This window comes from Meleagris gallopavo, chromosome 6 (genome assembly GCF_000146605.3).
Source record: "Meleagris gallopavo isolate NT-WF06-2002-E0010 breed Aviagen turkey brand Nicholas breeding stock chromosome 6, Turkey_5.1, whole genome shotgun sequence".
Lineage (NCBI taxonomy): Eukaryota > Metazoa > Chordata > Aves > Galliformes > Phasianidae > Meleagris > Meleagris gallopavo.
This window is the reverse complement of record NC_015016.2, coordinates 47,130,742-47,136,741: the sequence shown is the minus strand read 5'-3', so window position 1 is coordinate 47,136,741 and position 6,000 is coordinate 47,130,742. Positions and strand designations below refer to the sequence as shown.

Here is a 6,000-nt window from a genome sequence, read left to right as displayed (position 1 = left end):
CAGTGTCTAAGGTCATCAACAAAACTCTTAGATTTTATTTGTACAGAACGACTGTGGTTTTAGATTTTAGATCTCTGTTGAAGGATCTGAGTTATTTGATGTCTTTAGAAGAGATGAGGAAGAAAAATTATACACGATATTAAAGAAAAGTTGACAGAAAATCTGTGGCTGAAGGAGTCCAGCTTCAAGATAATACTTCAGTTTGTGCTTAAATTCAAGTGCAGGTCTGTCTGTATCAGCAAAACTGGGGATGCCATTCTTATTTCTAAATACACACTTTATTCAGATCCTAAACTCTGCTGCTTCAGATCCTAAACTTTGAAATCAGTTGGAGGGGCACAGGAGTAGTAGTGAGATGAAGAGGAAAGTTCGGCCATGAGTGTGTTTGCACAAATCCACTCATTCTACCGAACACATAAACTCAGATTTGTTGGTGCAATCCCATGTCCTTTTCAGTGCGAGAGATTGAATCCCCTTCGCAATGAATGAATAACTAATTAAGAACCAGCCTTTGGAATAATCCTCTCTTCTGGCTCATATGAAGCTAATGCAAAGGGTAGGTGTCATTTGTCCTGGAGGAGTGTCACAACCAACCTCCCTTCAAGTCCCAGCCAGGGCTTTCTTTGTAAGAAATGAAAGAATATATGGAGAAATGAATGTGAATGTGCTGTTGTTTCCCACGGGAAGCAGAACATTTGTTTGAAAATCCTAAGAGAAGTTTTCTGCTGCTTGACAAAAATCCCGATTTCACTATCAGAATTTTTTTTACCACTTTTTGCTGACAGAAAGACGTATCTTTTGCCAGGACATGACTATCCTCAAAGTAGTCTGAGATAAAGCAGGAAGAAGGCAAAGGAATTAGACATAGAGCTGGTTAGAACATTTTTTTAGTATTTTCCTCATTAAAAATGTTGGTCTGCCAAAACTAGAACATTTTATAGAAATAGTTCATCTTGATCAACTTGACATGAAGCCCTTTAAGATAGCCTTTCTTCTGGACTAATACAAAATGCCTAATTTGGGCATATTTATAATGATGTTTTTGTCTTTTCCACTCCAAAAGGACATTTTTACTAAAAAATTGAGTTTATTAAAATACATATTTTTCAAATATAAATGACAGTAATTAAAATTAGTTGCTTTGGTATTACTAATATAGAAATATGTAATTGGTTTGAAAGAGTTTGTAAAACTTCAGTTGGAGCTTTTGGAGTGGGGAATGGAAAAGTTTTAATGAGAATTTTGGAAAAATGAGAAATTTAGGAAAAATAATCAAAGGATTTAGTATATATGGAAAGTTTGGTTTTTACAGAGAAAACTGAAAATGCCATTTGACTCAATGGGGTACATACTGGAGAGTGTCTTTGAAAACCAGTTTCTGAGTCCTTTGAAAAACCATCACAGAAGGATTTTTTTTGTATATTCACTAAATTATTCTCATGGTAATGATAAAATGCTACATCTTCTCTGTGGCAAAAGCATTAGGGCACAGTGTATGACTTAATTAAAAAGCTCTGGAGGAAAAAAAAAACTGGTTTATTGCTATCAGCCTCTTTAATTTGTTGCCTGTTTTGTACAGTGGTGCACGGAATATTCAGAAAATAAAGGTAAAACAGGTGCAGATAAATTACTAATCCAGACTGGCAATAATTTTCCTCTTAAAAAGACTAGGATTTCACTAAGAAGAGTATAATTATTTTGTGAGGGTAAAATTTCTTCCATTTTTGCACTGAATTAATTGTACTGTAGCCTCCAAGGTGCTATTTATTTGGATTCCTGCATGGTTACTAACTCCTCTCCAAGAGCTCTTGCAGAGCTCCAGGTTGGATTACTAGATTTTCCTTTGGTCTTGTTTTTTCTAGTCTTAGTATTTGTTTGATTAACCTACTTGACTGTACTGTCATGATCTGTGTATTTCACAGATCCCAATCAGTATGAACTTTGAACTTCCACTCTATGTGGAAGGAGAAATTATGAAGACTTTTCTGGTCAACATTTCTGATTGAAGGGCTGTTTGATGGCACCTTTTGACTCACAAGTGCTGCCTTCTGAGTTTGCAGCATGTGTTTACTGTGATGTTTCAGCCCTGTTGAGGACTGACTGAAGATAGCTCTAGAGAATATACAATATTAATGAGTGAAGTGGTATGCGTACCTCAGTACACTGGTATATACGTGCCAAGTTAATAGAATCCTTATTTTACCGGGCATGCAGTTTAAAGACAAAGTCAGATTATGTGTTCCAAGTATTTAGTGGAAGTCATTGGCTGAGGAAATAAGACCTGCCCATATGGTGGTATGCTCAATATTCATATCTCTGATGTTCTGGCAGCATGCAAAGTGGCCTTGCACTTTTAAATCTGCCCCAGCTGAAATGGTATAGCCTGTAGCAGTTGCATGTTTGGTCACACTGTGCTGCTGAAAGTGGCTTTTCAAGGTTGGATTTGTGGTTCGTCATGCTGTTTGTTTACTTTTATTCAAGTCTGATGAGAGCAGCTTTGTAAGCTTTGGCCGTGTTGTTATTTTCATTAGTTTTCAAGTGCTGAGTTTGTTTTTGCTAGCTTGCCTGTTTGTTTTAAAAGTCTTGTTTGTTCTTGGGATTGATGTTCGAGAGCACTCTGCCATTTCCAAGAGTCGTGATGGCACCAGGAATTTTTATTGCTCTGATGAACCCTGTGGCTGCCACCATCCCCTGGCAATTGACTGACAGTTCCCTAGAGCAGGCTGGCTTCCAGGGATACCAGGACCTTAATGGGAGATGGTGTAGTGTGGCCACACTATGGCAGCTCCACTTTAGATGCTTCAGGGACCTCCTCCCAGGGTGTGTCAACCCCACCCCGAAAGATTTCCCTGGGGTTTTATGTTTGCATGCAACCCTGCGTGCAGCCATGTTTGCCTGTGGCATCGGCTGGGCAGCAGTGCACCCAGCACATCTCAGTGGCCCTAAAATCTGTGCCATGTCAACGTCCTGCATAGCTTTAAGAAAAAAAGCAGCGATGCAAATTTTCCTGAGCATGTCCATTCTTGAAAACACTTATGTGGCACGGAGTAAAGCGCATTTTGAAAAACAGGTTTCTTTTTGGTGTGAGTGGGTGGGGATTATGAAAATATCAGCTCAGGTTACGCAAATGTTTGCCCTCTCTCTTTTAAGAACAGGGAAGACTGCAATGGATTGTCAGAGCAGTTGACCTGATATGGGAGAGCTTGCTGGAGAGCCTCACCTAACTGTTTTCTGGCTTCTGAGTGGGTGTTAGAGCGTGCAGTGTCCATACTGGCACAGGTAAGCCCTGTTTACTTTCCTTTATTCTTTTTTAAAGCGGTGTTTGTAATGAAAGCCTCCACCAGTTAAGCACTGCTGGCAGAAGGGTGATGCCAATGGAAGTATTTTTGGAAGACAAAATTCATTTTCTGTTATTCAACTGTGTGCAAATGCATCTAATAGAGAGGGAAGCATAATTTTGTCTTGTAGTGGACTACCCCACCTTTGTGGGATGCTGCCATTACCAGTAGCCGAAGATTGAAGCTTGTTTTGTTAAGTAATTAAATATACAACGCTTAATTATATTGGTATCCAAGGTATTGAGCCATGTAGTTTTACTGGTCCGTATAAAGTCAGAATAAGTTATGGACTTATTGACTACACAGTTTGTTTTCTCAGACATTGAGGTAGGATTAGCAATTGTTTAAATGCCATGCCTGTTTGCATAAGGGAGAACAAATCTGGTCTACAACAGCTTACATATACTTAACAGTCCCATGCCTACCTGTCTATGGTATGCAAAGGCATACTTTTATCAACGCAGGAAAGCATGGCCCTCAGTGTGTCCTGTGTCTGGTCACAGATAGGGAATATCAACGTTCATGATGGCTAGCAGCATCTGCTATGGACAAAACCCAAATCAAGTTCTCAGTGCGCAGGCTGGTGGGTTTTTTTGTTTGTTTTTGCATGCTCAGATGTAGATCCAAAGTAGCTCTCAGATAAATTAGGAGTAATTTTGAGCAAAGCATGTCTACTTGCATATAAAAGTAAAACCAGTTGAAACTTGTCCTGAAGAGAAAGAGAATATGCTTAAACGTTCATCAGAGCAATTACTGTGAACACATGATGTCTCTAGCCTGAGATGTCCTGCTTGCATCCAAGTGAGGAGATTGGCTTTCTTTTCGGATTTCTTTTATCTTCTGCTGGTGTGTACAAAGAGTTCTGGCTTCCCACTGAGGTCAGGGAGGCAGCTTGTGGACTAACCCAGTGCTATCCAAAGCTGTCTCAATATCAAGTATGGCAGAATTGGGTATGAGTAGCTGCAACCAAGCAGAATCAGTGTCTGCTTCTTCGTGGTAGGATGCTACTAAGACACTAGTGAAATGCGTGCTCATCATATCATCAGTACAGGCTTTTTGAATGGTGTTAATCAAATAAGTAAATCTGAGCTCACATGTAAGAGTGGAGAAGGGATACAAAAGCTTGTGAGAACCAAATCTTGCTTGAACTGTATTGTTTTAAATACCAGTGAATGTAAAAATTAGTTTATACTGATGTTATTCTTTGAAAAGAGCCTAGTAAGAATGACATTACAATGGCCAATGCAGTTAGCTAGTGGTATATCCTTTATGGCTTAAAGATCCTAGTTTTATCAAGAAGAATAAATAAATAAATAAATAATAAAACTGTTCTAAATTCCAATTCTACAAATTTAGACTTGTCTGTAAGAGTCAAGTTATTTCTGGCTCTAACAATGCTGAAAATAAAATAGCGGGTCATTTAACTCTTCTGGGATATTTGTCTGCAGCTCCCTTGAAACCAGTGAAAATAGAAGGATATCTACAATTCATATATTCCCCATTTCTACATAGAATTTGCAGTCATGCTGATGTGAGGAGGAAGGGAGCACCACTCTTCCCATCCCACCACCATGTGGTGGTTATGCAAGATTAGTGGAATTAAAACAACAACATGGTTTTTTTCTTCATAAAATAAACTAGGTGAACTGTACACACAGAGAATTATCTGTTGATCAGAGGGCTGAGCCCAAACGTATTTTCAGACATTAAAGAAAACAGTGCTTTACAGGATTACTCACTCTGAGTGCTTATGTCATTCAAGAGATTTGCCATCCAGCCTGCCTTGCAGCATTTTTTGCTAGCCAGTGCATCCAGGCCAAGAAAATTGTTTCATAATCCTTTTTGTTGCAGAGGAAGGAAAGGAGCCTGGAGGGCAAGAAGTGGGGACTAAAAGTAGATGAAATATGAAATTTTCAATGAGGCTCACATATGGTCAGGGTTTGCACTTGCTTTATTCTGATGTGACAAGTTGTCCCATGGTTTTCCACACCTTCCCTCTTGCTGGTGCAGGGTGCCTCTGGAAGAGTACTGAGACCAGCCCATGGGGCAGGGCAATGTGTTCTCCCAGCTCTGCACCAGGTCAGGGAGAGGCTGAGGAGTGGGCAGCATTGGTGAGTTGCAGAAAGAGCTGCCACTCCAGGTAGTTGCTGCTACTTCAAATCCCACCGTCTTCCCTCTTCCCTCTCCCTCCTTGACCTACTTCATCGTCTGGTGCAGAGGGAGGAGGGTTCGGACTTTAATTCCTTGTGGTCTGGTCTGAAATGTTGATTAAAAACTGAAGTAGATGTATATCAAATCTAATGGCGTTCACACAGGCATCGTAGGAATGAGGAATTATTTCTGCATCTAGAATTTGCCTGCTTTCCTGTCCTCCCCAGCAGCACATTCCCCAGAGGGCAGATAGTGCCCTTGTGGCTAAGGTAGCATTAGGGCTTCTAGGAATGCCTGAAATAATTCTCAGGGTAGGTGAAGATGGTCTGGCAGTGCTTCTGTGTGCCCCTGAAAGCATTCTCAAGGATGCACATTGCTGAGCTATTGTGGTGCCTGAGTTTCAGCAGCATGCTGAGGTGCGGCAGCAGAACACCCAGTCAAAGCAGGAGCTAATTGTATTGGTGCAGAATGTTGTTTTGTGGAACTGGTGAACAGCTAAAGGATTAGTGGT

At 40.3% G+C, this 6,000-nt stretch overlaps 1 protein-coding gene across 1 annotated transcript in view; it reads left to right on the top strand.

Moving 5' to 3' along the window:
* The first annotated feature begins 3,194 nt into the window (after window positions 1–3,194).
* The window catches only part of ITPRID1 (ITPR interacting domain containing 1), a 53,082-nt gene continuing 50,276 nt past the window's right edge, over window positions 3,195–6,000 (top strand). Inside the window, exon 1 of the mRNA XM_010713060.2 lies at window positions 3,195–3,279. The gene's annotated coding sequence lies outside the window, so the exon portion shown is untranslated. The remainder of the gene's footprint in view (window positions 3,280–6,000) is intronic.